This window comes from Bufo gargarizans, chromosome 1 (assembly GCF_014858855.1).
Source record: "Bufo gargarizans isolate SCDJY-AF-19 chromosome 1, ASM1485885v1, whole genome shotgun sequence".
Taxonomy (NCBI): domain Eukaryota; kingdom Metazoa; phylum Chordata; class Amphibia; order Anura; family Bufonidae; genus Bufo; species Bufo gargarizans.
This window is the reverse complement of record NC_058080.1, coordinates 639,399,227-639,416,096: the sequence shown is the minus strand read 5'-3', so window position 1 is coordinate 639,416,096 and position 16,870 is coordinate 639,399,227. Positions and strand designations below refer to the sequence as shown.

Below are 16,870 nucleotides of genomic sequence, written 5' to 3'. Positions count from 1 at the left end.
CAGAATGCATTAGGATAATCCTGATCAGGATTCTTCCGGCATAGAGCCCCGACGACGGAACTCTATGCTGGAAGACAAGAACGCAGGTGTGAAAGAGCCCTTACGTTTTAATACTGAAATTAAAAAAATTCTTCTCATCACTGTATACTGACCCCCATAACTTTTTTATAGTTATGTCTACGGACATGTTTGAGGGTTCATTTTTTGCGGGACGATTAGTATTTTTTCCTAATACCATTTTGGTGTGTATAACTTTCTGATCACTTTTCATTCAATTTTTTTTATATTATTTTAAGTAAAGTGATGATAAAACTGCGAATCAATTTTTTTTTTTTTTACACGTTATGCCAATCAACGTATGGGATAAGTTTTTTATATTTTGATAGTACAGGTGTTTTCGGATTCGGCAATGCCCATGAGGTTATATTTTTTATATTAATTTATTTTAGGGAAAGGAAGCGATTAGAATTTTTTTATATTTTTCAAAACATTTATGTAACTTTTTTTTTTTAGGTCCCCAAGTGGACCCCAAGTTGTAATTATCCGATTGCAACTTGCATAGAATAATGGAATTTGCTCCATTAATCTATACAGAAAACGCAATACCACAGTTCAGTGCTGCCACCTGCTGGCATGAACTGTGATATACAATTAATGAGCCAGTAAGCCTAGTACAGGCTCATTATTAGCATAGGGCACTTTCCCCAATTTCAGCTGGGGGAAAGCGCTCCTGACCCGGAAGTGCGCGCTTCCAGGTTTTAGCACTCTCAGATGCTCTAGTCATGTTTGACCACAGCATCTGAGAGGTTAAGTGTGCGTGGTCTGCATTACTGCCGATTGTGGACATTAGCATTAAGTGTCTGCTGTATGAAACAGAGCCAGCGCCATCTTTGAAGACCTGACATCCACTGTACATGTAGGGCGGATGTCAAGAAGGGGTTAAAGCATTGATTTACTTTCAGTGTACCTGCACTAATATACTCTAGAGCAGGGATGCCCAACCTGCGGCCCTCCAGATATTGTAAAAATACAACTCCCAGCATGTCTGGACAGCCTACATCAGGGCATGGTGGGAGTTGTTGTTTTACAACAGCTGGAGGGCCGCAGGTTGGACATCCCTGCTCTGTCTAGAGGATAAGGAAAAAAGAACACGTGGAAATCTTAATGCAATGGAGCTGAGATTGACAACGTATAACCTGCTAGTGGTGCTTGGTCAATGATGACACAACCCAGGTGGTGCACCCTTTATTTTGAGTTGTGTAGCAAGGCATATGTTGAGGCTGGGTCACATTAAAGGGGCTTTCCAAGACTTTAACTGATGACTTATCTTTTAGATTAGATTCTTTTAGTTCTAATTCAATACTATTGTGGCACACTTCTTATCCAATAAATGTGGCTTATAGAGGACCTTTCATCAGGCTAGCTCTAGACTAATAATTATCCTACCTTATAGGGCGTCCCCCTCTGATGCTATGGCACTTTTTTCTTCTTCTAAAGAACCCCCTGTTCGTCCGCTGTTGGCCCATATATATTTGGGCGCCTTATATAATAATGAGGCAACTCGGTTATACTAGGCGGAGACTTGTGTTTTCCCTGGCTGTGAGCGCATCTAATCAGAGCGCCCCGCTCTTAGCCAGGGAGTATGAGCTCAAGGATGTCTACACGCTTAAGTTCTCGCGATTCTCATGAGAACTTGAGCTTATTCTCCCTGGCAAAGAGCGGGGTGCTCCGATTGGATGCACTCACAGCCAGGGAGAAGATATCTGCTCCCAGGGAAAATACAAGTCTCCGCCTTTTTCAAGAGTCGCCTCATTATAATATAAGGAGCCAAAATATACAGGGCAAACAGTGGAAGAACGGGGGGGGGGGGGGGTTCTGTAGAAAAATAAAAATAAAAGTGCCATGGCATCAGTGGTGGCCGCTCTATAAGGTAGGATAATAATTAGACTAGAGCTAGCCTGATAAAAGGTCCTCTTTAAAGGACTGAACCCGGACATACCCATCATTTCACCCAGGCAGCCCCCCTGACGTTGGCTGGATCGTGCAGGGCAAGGGCTTTTTTATTTTCAATAACACACTGCAGGGCAGAGGATTCCACCCAGCATTGTGTTCGGTGACGTCACCGGCTCTGATGGGCGGCTTTAGCGCTGCCCTAGCAGTTTTACAGGGCTCACCAGAAAGCGTCCGCCTGGCAGCCCCATGCAGAGACTGATGCGTCACCGGCTCTCCAGAAAATGCCTTTTCCCTGTGCGATTTAGCGCAGGGCAAAAGAGCGCATCGGAGCATGAACTGCTCCGATGCTTATGTCAGGGGGATGCCTGATTGAAAATGGGGATATGTCCAGATTCAGCTCTGAACCCGGACAACGCCACAATAGTATTTAATTAGTAACTGGGCTGAAGAGTCCTTTTGTGAGCACCTTCGAATCATAAGTTGAGCAGTACCCCTGCTATATGGACATTCTATCCTCTGGATAAGGGCTCATGCACACAAACATATGAATTTTGCAGTCCGCAAAAAATACGGATGACAACCGTGTTAATCAAGTATTTTGCAGAACGGAACAGCTGGTCCTTCATAGAACAGTACTATCCTTGTCCATAATGCAGACAATAATAGGACATGTTCTATTTTTTGCGGAACGGAAATACGGACATATGGAAACAGAATGCACACTGAGGAACTTCCGGGGTTTTTTGCGGACCCATTAAAGTAAATGGTTCTGCATATGGTCCGCAAAAAAAAAAAAAAAACAGAACGGACACGGTAAGAAACTACTTTCGTGTGCATGAGCCCTAAGTCATCAGTATCTGATCAGTGGTGGTGTGACACCCAGGCCCCCCCCAATCAGCTGTTTCCTGTGTATTCCTGTGAGTGCTGCGGCCTTCCTGCAGCCTAGCCTAGGCCAGTGATGACACATTCAACAGTCACGCGGCCTAGGTGCCGCACAGCCCCATTCAAATGAATGGGGGTGACCTGGATACGAACTGGTACCTCCGAAATCGAAGCAGAGTTCAGTTTCAAAGTTTTAACCCCTTCAGGACACAGCCATTTTTCACCTTAATGACCAGGCCAAATTTTGGAAATCTGATATGTCACTTTATGTTAACTTTGGAAAATGTACTTCAAGCCATTCTGAGATTGTTTTCACGTGACACATTGTACTTCATGATAGTCAAAATTAGAGTTAATATATTTCACCTTAATTTATGAAAAAATCCCAAATTTACCCACAATTTTAAAAAAATTCACTATTTTCAAAATTTCAAGTTCTCTGCTTTGAAAACAGAAAGTGATACCTCATAAAATATTCTATTACTTAATATTCCCCATATGTCTAATTTATGTTGGCATTATTTTGTAAACGTCATTTTATTTTTTGGGGACGTTAAAAAGGCTTAGAATTTTAGAAGCAATTCTTAAAAGCTTTTAAGAAAATTTCCAAAACCCACTTTTTAAGGACCAGTTCAGTTCTGAAGTCACTTTGTGGGGCTTACATAGTGGAAACCCCCCATAAATTACCCCATTGTAGAAACTACACACCTTAGGTTACTCAAAACTGATTTTACAAACTTTGTAGAGCAGGTTGTTACGGATGCGGCAATACCTAATAGGTCTACTTTTTCTTATTTATTTAACTTTTACACAATAATAGCATTTTAGGAAAAAATACATTTTTGTGTCTCCATTTTCTGATGGCCATATTGTTTTAATTTTTTGGGCGATTGTCTCATGTAGGGGCTCTTTTTTTCGGGATGAGGTGACTGTTTGATTGGTAGCTCTTTTGGGGTACATACAACTTTTTTGATCACCGTTAATACTTTTTTTTGGAAGTGAGGTGGGCAAATTTTGAATTCCATCATAGTTTTTCTCTTTTTTTTTCTATGGAGTTTACCATGCAGGGAAAGTAACATGATCCTTTTATAAATCAGGTCGTTACGGACGCGATGGTACAAAACGTGTAGTGTATTTTTTTTATGGCTAGAAGAAGAAATTAGATTTTTTTTTAAACTTTTTTTTCCCTTTTACCCAGACCCACTTGGTTTCCTTACGATACAGTGGGTCTGATGGTTTAACTTACTCAGGTTCATTGGAGCCCATACATTTTTTTACTGTACATAGACGGATCTTCGTACAGTATTAATCTGAAGTTTTGAACGAAACAAAGCTCGCTTGGCTCATCACTAGTAGCAGTCATAAAGATGCTGGCTATCCTCCTGTGTGTGTCATTCCAAGCTCCGAAGCACAAGTACTGATTGGCTGTCTATTAGGGCCTCTATACAGTACTGTGCGGTACTATATGTGCTGATCCACTGAACATCAGCTACGGCACTGCGTGCTGTGGTGTCTGCTGCCCCTTGGCATGTTTGCAGTTCTGCGGCCACATCGCCGGCCCCTCCCCATTATAGTGAAAGGCGCCAAGGGGGGCGTCCAGCAGCACACATGTGCAAACGTTAGTAGGGATCCAGCGTGCTGTTCCCCTGTCGGAACAGCCTAACGCGAAATAAGCCTAAATTATTGTGTAATTTATATACTTTGTTTGCAGTTAAAGTATAGAAAAACACTATTTTTGGCGTCTTTGTTTTCATTTCCTTGTCACTCAAAATTTTTCACACAAAATCACCTAATAATGGCACAGGTTGCAGTTAGGGTAACACTAGAGTGTCCTAACAGCTGGATTACTGCACAGACAGTCGGGGGGTCCTTCATACGTCCTTAGGACTGACTGCAAATCGCTCCCCCAGTCTCTGATCCTAGTGATCGATCGCAGGGGGGAGTCAATACCGTAGCGTGATCAAAAGGTTAACAGTTGGGATTGGTGTTCCCTCCGACCCTGGCAATGAAGCGAAACCTGCGCTCAGAACCCAGGCTGTTACAGAATAGGAGATAAGTGTCACTGATACTGAGCGCTATTCAGGGGAACAACAGATTCCATTATTCTTCACCAGCACATCCACAATTCAGAGGTCCATGTGCACTATACAACTAGAAGGAGGAGTAAGTGTTCAGCTATGTCCCATAGTGTCGTTAGGAGGGCAGGCCGCAGGCTCCTCAGGAGGGATGGGACTAGGATCCCTCATACCAGTGATCACTGATCTAACATTTTTCACCTATCCTGTGGACGGATGATAAATAGTGCCACTGAAAGAACATGGTTGTTTTACAGACTTGCATTTCAAAAAGACATTAAACCTCTAATAAGGTTAGGTTTTTATATGCTTAGTTTATACAGAAATTCACATCTTCAGTTACTGCATCATGTGACTTAGATTGGACTAACCATTCTGTCCTTATATTTAAAGGGGTTCTGCAGCTCTTTAAAACTGATCATCTATCCTCTGGATAGATCATCTGATCGGTGGGCGTCCGACACCCAGGACCCCCGCCAATCAGCTGTTTGAGAAGGCAGCGGCGCTGGCAGGAGCGCCGCGGCCTTCTCGCTGATTACGACAGACCCAGTGACGTCATGACTAGTATCACTGGCCTGGGCGGGACTGAGCTCTGTCCACTTGAATGCACAAGCAGAGAGCTGGAATCCACACAAGCTCAAGAGTCCTCATATTCACGGTCTCCAGGCTCTCCTCACCCCCACCACAGGTGCTGGAATCCACTCAGTACACTGCATGAGCTCAAGTGTCCTCATGGTCTCCAGGCTCTCCTCACCCACACCACCAGGTGCTGGAATCCACTCAGTACACTGCATGAGCTCAAGTGTCCTCATATTCATGGTCTCCAGGCTCTCCTCACCCACACCACCTATTTCCAGAAATGCACTCACTACACTGCAAAAGCGCAAGAGTCCTCATATTTTATAGCGCCTGGCTCTCCCTACCCCCTTTCCCCCATGCCAATATATTAGTTTTGCAACTAGAGAAAGCCAGGAGCTCATGAATATTAGGACTCTCCGGCACGTACTCTGTACTGTACAACACCCAACTCACATTGTGGCTGTTTAATAAACAATATAGCAAAATGGCGGAATCAATATGCGTTTTGCGTAGGATATCTGTCACCAGTCTGCATTTTTTGTGGATAGCACACTGACCCATTAATTTCTATAGGGCCATGCACACATCTGTATATTTTGCGGATCCAGGTGGCCGTTTTGCTAATTATGTCCTATTCTCTCCATATTAGCCCTTTCTATTGATGCGAGTGAGAGAAACATGGAAGACACATAGGGGGTATCCATATTTTGAGGATACGTTTTCAGACAGAACTACAGACGCAGCCCTGCATGGCTCACCTTCAGACTCTGCATTCTACTAGCCTATTCCTGCCTTCTGCTGAGAGGAGGGTACTTGTAATAAAGGGATTATCCCATGATTAAAGGGGATCTGCACCTTCATTTAACTGATGATCTATCCTCTGGATAGATCATCAGCTTCTGATCGGCGGGGGTCCGACACCCGGGACCCCCGCCGATCAGCTGTTTGAGAAGGCAGCAGCGCTCCAGCAGCGGCCTTCTCACTATTTACCGCCGGGCGGCCCGCCCACTGACATCACAACTTGTATCAACTAGAATGGGCGCGGCTAAGCTCTGTTCACTTGAATGGAGATTAGCCGCACCCACTCTAGTTGATACAAGTCGTGACGTCAGTGGGCCGGCGGCCCGGCGGTAAACAGTGAGAAGGCCGCAGCGCTGCTGGAGCGCCGCTGCTGGAGCGCCGCTGCCTTCTCAAACAGCTGATCGGCGGGGTCCCGGGTGTCGGACCCCCGCCGATCAGATGCTGATGATCTATCCAGAGGATAGATCCTCAGTTAAATGAAGGTGCAGAACCCCTTTAAGGTAAAAAATAAAAATCAGACATCATATACATGACAATACCTTTCTAACAAAGCTAGAACCAGCCCTGTACCTCACATGGATCCAGAGATTCATTGCTCTGCTAGATTTATGAGCTGAGAGCTTGAAGGGGAGTGTCTTTTCTTCTTCACAGCTCAGGAGGCAGTTGAAGGATGAAACTGAGCATGTGCGACCTCAGTGAGCAGGATAAACCAATGAGAAAAAGAACAAGCAGCAGGTGGCGCTATACAGATACATTTCACATATTTAATTATACACACAAAAGTATTCAGATCCAGGAGCAGGTTTGAAAACTGTAGAATATTTTTCATGGGACATCCCCTTTAAATTTAGGCAATGCTCTGCGAGCTAAACGTTCATACACCAGACTCATAAGCAGGGTTTTCATCCACTGACAGCAGAGACCTTAAAAATGGTCAGAAACAGAAATACAAGAAAAAACCCAAGCGTCACATGCAGATTTTTTAAAGCGCTTTTCACACTATGCACTGCAATAGAAAGCCACAGCATAAATTTAAATCCACACCACGGGTCAATTTCCAGAGCAGATGTTTCTGCTTTATGTGGATGAGATTTTGTAAAATGTTATACACTTTGCTGGTACTGTAATACACTGTGTATTCTTCACCCGCAATTCCATGGCAGAAAGTCCACGGCACATTCTCCACACGTGGACATATGCTTAAAGGGGTGTGCAGTGTAATTACACCTTCCTCTCCTGTTCACTTGAATGAGACGGAGTAGTTGCAATTACACTGTGCCGCTCAGAGGCGGACCAGGAACTTACAGAGGCCCTGGAAAAAAAACTAAGTGTGGGCCATGTTGTAAGTGGATCCAAATTGACAGAAGGCAGGACAACAGAAGTGGGCAGGGCCATCAAAACCATAGCACAGAACAAAATACCGCCCCAGCAGAACAAAATACCACAGTGTAGCACAAAATACCGCCCCAGAAGAACCAAATACCACCCCAGCAGAACCAAATACCACAATGTAGTACAAAATACCGCCCCAGCAGTACCAAATACCACAGTGTAGTACAAAATACCGCCCCAGCAGTACCAAATACCACAGTGTAGTACAAAATACCGCCCCAGCAGTACCAAATACCACAGTGTAGTACAAAATACCGCCCCAGCAGTACCAAATACCACAGTGTAGTACAAAATACCGCCCCAGCAGTACCAAATACCACAGTGTAGTACAAAATACCGCCCCAGCAGTACCAAATACCACAGTGTAGTACAAAATACCGCCCCAGCAGTACCAAATACCACAGTGTAGTACAAAATACCGCCCCAGCAGTACCAAATACCACAGTGTAGTACAAAATACCGCCCCAGCAGTACCAAATACCACAGTGTAGTACAAAATACCGCCCCAGCAGTACCAAATACCAAGGTGTAGTACAAAATACCGCCCCAGCAGTACCAAATACCACAGTGTAGTACAAAATACCGCCCCAGCAGTACCAAATACCACAGTGTAGTACAAAATACCGCCCCAGCAGTACCAAATGCGACAGTGTAGTACAAAATACCGCCCCAGCAGTACCAAATGCGACAGTGTAGTACAAAATACCGCCCCAGCAGTACCAAATGCGACAGTGTAGTACAAAATACCGCCCCAGCAGTACCAAATGCGACAGTGTAGTACAAAATACCACCCCAGCAGTACCAAATATCACAGTGTAGTACAAAATACCGCCCCAGCAGTACCAAATATCACAGTGTAGTACAAAATACCGCCCCAGCAGTACCAAATGCGACAGTGTAGTACAAAATACCACCCCAGCAGTACCAAATATCACAGTGTAGTACAAAATACCGCCCCAGCAGTACCAAATATCACAGTGTAGTACAAAATACCACCCCAGCAGTACCAAATGCCACAGTGTAGTACAAAATACCACCCCAGCAGTACCAAATATCACAGTGTAGTACAAAATACCGCCCCAGCAGAAGTAAATACCACAGTGTTAAAAAGGAGAGTATTTATAGGCACACCACCTTCTGGACAATGTATGTCAGCACGCCTTATATGGTAAAAACTGTACAATTTATTTGCATAAAAATAAATACAATAATGTAAAATAAATAACCAACAATGCTTGTTAATTATTTATCATCAACTTTTGGGAGTGTTCAGTGATTGCGGAGGATCAGTAATTAACAATCAATACCCCTATTATACAATATGCGGATGTATCTTCTCGGATTCACAATTCATACACCTAAAGGACTCAATCCCAATTCCCGATTAAAAATATATAAAACAATGAGGTCCATAATTGAGGTATAATGGACGCAATCTGAAGCGGTTATATCCAGTTCATATACTTCAAATGTCAGTATTTCATTGATTTGGTCCCCAATATTCCACCGTTTATGCCAAGTGTAGTGGTAAGTCTTCACACACAGCGCATTACTTTGGTAGCAGTTTACCCAAATGTTCGTGCCGGTAGGCAATTATACGTACCTCTTGTATAGCGCTCACACTCGCAGAGCGCTTAAGCAATGAGTGCTGTTCAGATGTAAATAGACAAAAACAGGTAGCGCCTCTATTGTAAGTCTGTATGATTCAGCGCTTACCTGAGGCTTGCCGATGTAGCGCTTACCTTCAAGGAGGATTAAAATCAAAATCTACGGTGAGTTGGAGCGGGATAGGCTGTCCCCTCACCCCTGCCGTATCTGTGTTGCGTTCCCACTCTTACTGTCCGCCGGTATTGCTGTTCAAACATCCAGCGTTTCTTCCTGCAGACACGTGTTTTTTTGTCCTGCTGCGAGCCAAGCACTCCTTTGGTTGTTTCAATAAGGGTACTTTCACACTAGCGGTTTTCTTTTCCGGCACTGAGTTCTGTTCTAGGGGCTCAATACCAGAAAAGAACTGATCAGTTTCATCCTAATACATTCTGAATAGAGAGAAATACGTTCAGGATGCATCAGGATGTCTCCAGTTCAGTCACTGAACGGCGTTTTGGACAGAGGAAATACCGCAGCATGCTGCGGTATTATCTCCGTCCGAAATTCCGGATCAGTTTCCGGAATGCCGGATTGGGCATTATTTACATTGAAATGTATTAGTGCCGGATCCAGCATTAAAAATACCGCAATGCCGGATCCGTCCTTAAAAAAAAAAAAATATATATATAACTAATCCGTTTCTCCGGATGACATACGGAGAGACGGATCTGTTCATGCAATGCATTTGTAAGACGGATCCGCATCTGGATCAGTCTACAAATGCTGTCGATTTAAATGCAGATTGCCGGACCCAGCAGGCAGTTCCAGCGACGGAACTGCTTGCCGGATCACTCTGCCGCAAGTGTGAAAGTAGCCCAAGGCGTTTTCTTCAACTTTTTAGAATCTAAAAATTAGATAAATTTAGATAATTGCTCCAGCTGTAGTTTGGCATAAAGTTCTTTAAGAAGATGTCGACATCAGGTATACAGTGACCTATAGCATCGCTAAACGCGTTTCGGAGCCTCTGCTCCTTCCTCAGGAGCTATATGTCACTCGCCAGTGAATAGTGTCTTTTATACTATCCAATGTCAATTACAAACTGGATCCAGTGGATCTGGGGTACTGATATATAGACACTACATGGACCAAAGTATCAATTTGTACCTGTTCTAATTATTCCTCCTTCCTTCTTGTATTTTTTTTCTCCCCATACAAGAGTCTACATCAAGTTTACCAATATGTTGCAATAAAAAAAGCTAATTTCAGTAACTATGGTAATTATGCGTTTTCATTGCGTTTTTACATATCACATGCGTTTTTTTATTTTTATTCTCCTCACTTTCCACCTTAATGCAATTCCTTAACTGAATATACTCCATGAATTGTACCAATCGCCCATGTGATTTCAAAATGGGTTTATTTCGTCCTCTTATTTTTTGTGGTTTTTTATTACATTCGTTCCTTGATTATTTGAACCTATGAAATTTTAAAATGTATTATATAAGTACAATTCTAAGATAAGAGTCAGACTGTATAATATTTAAAAATGTGGGGGGAAAAATCTATTATATATATATATATATATAAATACCCAAAATTTTAAATACATAAAATAAGTTGTTGAATAATGTAGGTATCTTGAATTGATAGAAAAGAGGAGAAGAGGAGGAAGGAGGAAATAGGGGAAGGAGCCTGGAACCAAGGAGAGATCAGGGTGCTGATTAAACTAACGGCCAAACCCGATTTTCCATCGGGGCCAGGCCCCAGCCCCAATCATCATAGGTAGCCAAATATCTCCATATCTGCATTGAGGCCTTGCAGAATTAATGTTTCAAAATCAAAATTATATCTGGATTCTGCCCGGGACATATCTGCAATATGGTTACCTCCTCTCCAATTGCACTGAATGGTTTCTATAGCTGTAAAGGTCAGGCAACTAGGATCTTTGTTATGGTATTCTTTAAAGTGCTTGGATAAAGTATGTTTTTCAAAGCCATTACGTATGTTTGTAAGATATTCCAATATTCTTTTTTTCGGGGTTCTTTTGGTTCTCCCTATATATTGTTTGTCACAAGGACACTGAATCATGTAAAATTACACTTGTCGTGTTACAGGTTAAAAAATTCTTAATTTCCCATTTATCGGAGTAACACGTAGATCTTACTGTCATTGTCTTCTTGGGGCCTGCAGTGGACTTAGTTTCCATAGTTACCACATTTATAGAAGACTTTCGGCTTCACCTACTCTGAAATAGAGGGGGTCCTACTCTGGCCTTTAGTTGTTGGGGCTACTTTTGTGCCAATTGATGAGGCCCTAGAATAAGCGATACTAGGGATTTTAGGTAACAAAGTTCCTACCACTTTGTCTTTAAGTAGGTGATGTCAGTACTTCTATATTAATTTTTTCTACTATTTTATACTGTGAATTAAATGGCAAAATAATTCTTATTTCATCTTCTTGTTTCACTAAATTTTTAGGGGTAAAAAACGTATTTCTTTTTATTTTTCTTACCTGTTCTAAAGATGTGTTAATGACCCTTTGTGGATAATTTTTATTCAGGAATTTATTAGACAATTGTTTAGCTTCTTCTTCAAATTGACTAAGGAGCAATTTCTTTTAAGACTACAGAACTGACTGGTCGGAATGTTGGTTAACCATCCATGACAGCTTGTATACAGTATGCAGCCATTTTTTCCTACCGGCTTATGATGAATTTTACAAATCAATCTATTATCACTGAGATGACCCGGTCAAAAAAACGACCTGTTCCCTGCTAATATTTGGCATAAACCTCAAATTTTTTGAATTTTGATTTAAATCAATTAGAAACTGGCTAAGTTTATCTTCCCCTCTATCCAAATAAACAGAATGTAATCAATAAAGCAGCACCAGACCCTCCCCCAGTCGAGGTTGAATGGTCTCATATTCCCAGTGCCATAAATAAGTTTGCGTAACTTGGGGCGAATCCGGTACCCATAGCGGTCCTGCGCGTTTGGAGATAGAAATTAGATTGATAGTAGTTATGTGTAAGGACATGTTGTATCCCCTCAATAGTAAACTGGATTTGTTCCTTATTTAATGTTCCATCTCTAAAAAGGATGGTGTTAAGAGATTCGGTACCCTGTTTATGATCTCTAACTGTATATAGGGAATTAACATCAAGTGTGCCTAATATCCAATAAGGCTGGTACTGTAATCCCTCTACCAATGCAATAACCTGAGTGGTATCTTTTATGTAGGATGGTGAAACTTTGACAATTGGTTGGAGTATCTGATCTAAGTATTGAGATAAGTTAGATGTCATTGATCCCATGCCGGCTATGATGGGGCGGCCTGGGGGATTTTTGTTATCTTTGTGAACTTTTGGTATACTGTAAAACATTGGGATTCTTTTTTTTGTGTTCCTACAATAAACGGAAATTCTTTTTCCAATATGATTCTCATTTCCTTTCCTCAATTGCACAGTTTGACCAATAAGCACTGGTATTCATCTGTTGGATCTTTTTCAAGTTTTTATATGTATCCCTATCTGACAGTTGTTTTATGCATTCTTCCTTATATGTTACTGTATCACTATAGCCCCCCCCCCCCCCCCCCATCTGCCGGTCGTATAGTGATATTGTTATTTTTCTGCAGTTGTTCTATTGCTTCAGTTTCTTGTTTCGTCAAATTTTCCACATTTTTAAACATTTTATACAGTCTTATATGAGAATTGTACCCACATAATGCATTCAAAATCTTTTCATAGGTTCAAATAATCAATAATCCTACAAAAATAATAAAAATAAAAAAAACAAGAACAAAAAATAAAATAAAGAGCAAGGACGAAATAAACTTATTTTGAAATCACATGGGCGATTGGTACAATTCATGGAGTATATTCAGTTAAGGAATTGCATTAAGGTGGAAAGTGAGGAGAATAAAAATTAAAAACGCATGTGATATGTAAAATCGCAATGAAAACGCATAATTACCATAGTTACTGAAATTAGCTTTTTTATTGCAACATATTGGCAAACTTTATGTAGACTGTTGTATGGGAAGAAAAATAAATACAAGAAGGAAGGAGGAATAATTAGAACAGGTACAAATTGATACTTTGGTCCATGTAGTGTCTATATATCAGTACCCCAGATCCACTGGATCCAGTTTGGAATTGACATTGGATAGTATAAAAGACACTATTCACTGGCGAGTGACATATAGCTCCTGAGGAAGGAGCAGAGGCTCCGAAACGCGTTTAGCGATGCTATAGGTCACTGTATACCCGATGTCGACATCTTCTTAAAGAGCTTTATACCAAACTACAGCTGGAGCAATTATCAAAAAAGTTGAAGAAAACGCCTTATTGAAACAAGAAAAGGAGTGCTTGGCGCGCAGCTGGACAAAAACACGCGTCTGCAGGAAGGAACGCTGGATGTTTGAACAGAAATACCGGCGATAGCGGTGAACAGTAAGAGCGGTAACGCAACACAGATACGGCAGGGGTGAGGGCACAGCCTATCCCACTCCAACTCACCGTAGATTTCGACTTTAATCCTCTTTGAAGGTAAGCGCTACATCGGCAAGCCTCAGAACCACTGATGTCTCGGGCATCAACTAACAGGTAAGCGCTGAATCATACAGACTTACAATAGAGGCGCTACCTGTTTTTGTCTATTTACATCTGAACAGCACTCATTGCTTAAGCGCTCTGCGAGTGTGAGCGCTATACAAGAGGTACGTATAATTGCCTACCGGCACGAACATTTGGGTAAACTGCTACCAAAGTAATGCGCTATGTGTGAAGACTTACCACTACACTTGGCATAAACGGTGGAATATTGGGGACCAAATCAATGAAATACTGACATTTGAAGTATATGAACTGGATATAACCGCTTCAGATTGCGTCCATTATACCTCAATTATGGACCTCATTGTTTTATATATTTTTAATCGTGAATTGGGATTGAGTCCTTTAGGTGTATGAATTGTGAATCCGAGAAGATACATCCGCATATTGTATAATAGGGGTATTGATTGTTAATTACTGATCCTCCACAATCACTGAACACTCCAAAAAGTTGAGGACGAATAATTAACAAGAATTGTTGGTTATTTATTTAATGTTATTGTATGTATTTTTATGCAAATAAATTGTACAGTTTTTACCATATAAGATGTGCGGACATACATTGTCCAAAAGGTAGTGTGCCTATAAATACTCTTTTTATCACTTAATTTTTAAGGGCTGGGTTTTTGGGTTCTCGACCTAATAGAGCACCCATCGGCCACCATTGCGAGTCCTACCATTTTGTTACACATTCAAATACCACAGTGTGGGCAGCACGTTGGCTCAGTGGTTAGCACTGGTGCCTTGCAGCGCTGGGGTCCTAGGTTCGAATCCGACCAAGGGCGGCATCTGCATGTAGTTTGTACGTTCTCCCCGTGTTTGAGTGGGTTTCCTCCGGGTTCTCCGGTTTCCTCCCACACTCCAAAGACATACTGATAGGGAACCTAGATTGTGAGCCCCATTGGGGACAGTTAGATGCTAATGTCTGTAAAGCGCTGCAGAATATAGTAGCGCTATATAAGTACATAAAATAAAAATATAGTCCAAAATACTGCTGCCTGCACCACAATATCAAACTGTATCATTGCCTGGAGGACAGCAGTTACATACATAGGTGCCATTCACACAACTGTATTTTGCTGCATTTTTTTGCGGAATGGATGCGGACCCACTCATTTCAATGGATTCCGTATCTACGCATTCCGTAGCTCTGCAAAAAATAAAATAGAACATGTCCTATTCTTGTCTGTTTTTCGGGCAAGAATAGGCATTGTTATAATGGGTCCACACAAAAAAAAAAATAAAACAAAAAAAAAAAATGTCACAAGCATGGCATCTCATGTGAATGCACTCATAGAGTTGAATTCAAGGTGGCAACTGGCCAAATGCTTTAGTGCCTGTTGCTCCTACATTAATTAATGCTGAGGGCATCAGATCTTTATGTACCTCGCTGACGGCCCTGCGGGGGACATGGATGGGCCTCTGGGCATTGGCCTACCAGGAAATGACCCTGTAGGGTCTACAGCCAGTCCGCCTATGGCGCCGCCTCTACAACACGTAGGTATACTTGCATGATATATGCAACCCCTTCAAACAGTTTATGGCCGGGGGCGCTGGGACTGAGACCTCTGCCGATCTGATATTGATGCCCTTTCCTGAGGATATATCTTCTATATTATACCAGCGCACAAGCTAATGTATTAGAATCCCTCTGAACTATCTCCAGTCATGGATTTAGTAAAATCAAAATCATTGTGCAGTTCTGTGCAGGAAGCAATAGCGAATTATCAGAATTCCCGGATTCTCACTGTGCACCCGGCCACCATATTAGCGCACATTTCAGTAATTACATTTACATGCAGAAATACTTGTCATTTTAATTAGGCTATACAAGAACATCAGATAGACATGCAGCGAATCCTGTGCCCCCAACAGTCATACCCCCCCATGCGGTATCCCCATGCTGGCGCTGCACACTCACTTGGCCTCCCTGTTTACAGGGGCGCTGCACCACTTCCACGCGAGATCACCTCCACATAGACACAAGGCCACAATTCTCCAGAAAAATAAGAAAATTACTATAAATAAAAGGCTAAAAATGAATGTGCAGAGCTGTCACTGCACACCTACAGATGAGGGGCACTACTGAGCCACCAGGCAACAGTACAGCACTTCCTTCACACCTCTAATACTAAAATATTACTTATTAAAAAATACAAATAAAAAATCCACTAAAAAAAAACAACCCAAAACCCAGGAAGCAGCCCCTCCAGCCACAGACACGAACAGCCCTGCTAGAAAGCTAATTTGAGAGGACCCGGCCGGAAGGAAGGAAGAGAAACTGGATGCATGCGTTCCAAGCCTCCCTCTGGAGGGCTTCCGCTTTTTGTTTGTCATGTGATCGACTTTTCTCCAATTAAAATAATGAGAGACTGAATCGTAAGACGTCTCGATGACGTCATGTCCATGTGATCAGTCACGTGTGTGGGAGGAGTCAGGGTCTGGTTTGGGCTGCTGTAGTACTTGTTTTTTATGTACAGTGTGAGCGGGCAGTGGGTCCGCTGTGTGCGGGGACTGTGTGCCGGTATAGGTGTGTGTACGGACCGTGCAGGGCAGTGTGCATTGTGTGCTTAGTGGTGAGTTACTGCCCTGCATGTAGCAGAGCTGTGTGTGTGTTTCATGTATTGCTGTATACAGTAGTAGTGTGTGACTTGTGTTGAGGGGAGGTGTGGGCTCTGTTGTGAGTCCTGCATGTAGCAGAGCTGTGTGTGTTTCATGTATTGCTGTATACTGTAGTAGTGTGTGACTTGTGTTGAGGGGAGGTGTGGGCACTGTTGTGAGTCCTGCATGTAGCAGAGCTGTGTGTGTTTCATGTATTGCTGTATACTGTAGTAGAGTGTGACTTGTGTTGAGGGGAGGTGTGGGCACTTATTTCGAGGAGGAAAAGAAAAAATAATATTTTTTCATCAGACCCTCAAGCTCCATCAGATTGGGACCCCAACGTCAGACCTCAGATCGGACGTTAAAATACATAAATAAACTTCGC

General features: G+C 42.4%; 1 protein-coding gene across 1 annotated transcript in view; it reads right to left on the bottom strand.

Annotated features, from left to right (window-relative positions):
• Positions 1 to 16,140, bottom strand: part of FAM172A (family with sequence similarity 172 member A) — a 525,893-nt gene extending 509,753 nt beyond the window's left edge. The window contains exon 1 of the mRNA XM_044291378.1: positions 15,806 to 16,140. The gene's annotated coding sequence lies outside the window, so the exon portion shown is untranslated. The remainder of the gene's footprint in view (positions 1 to 15,805) is intronic.
• Between the last annotated feature and the right edge of the window lie 730 nt (positions 16,141 to 16,870).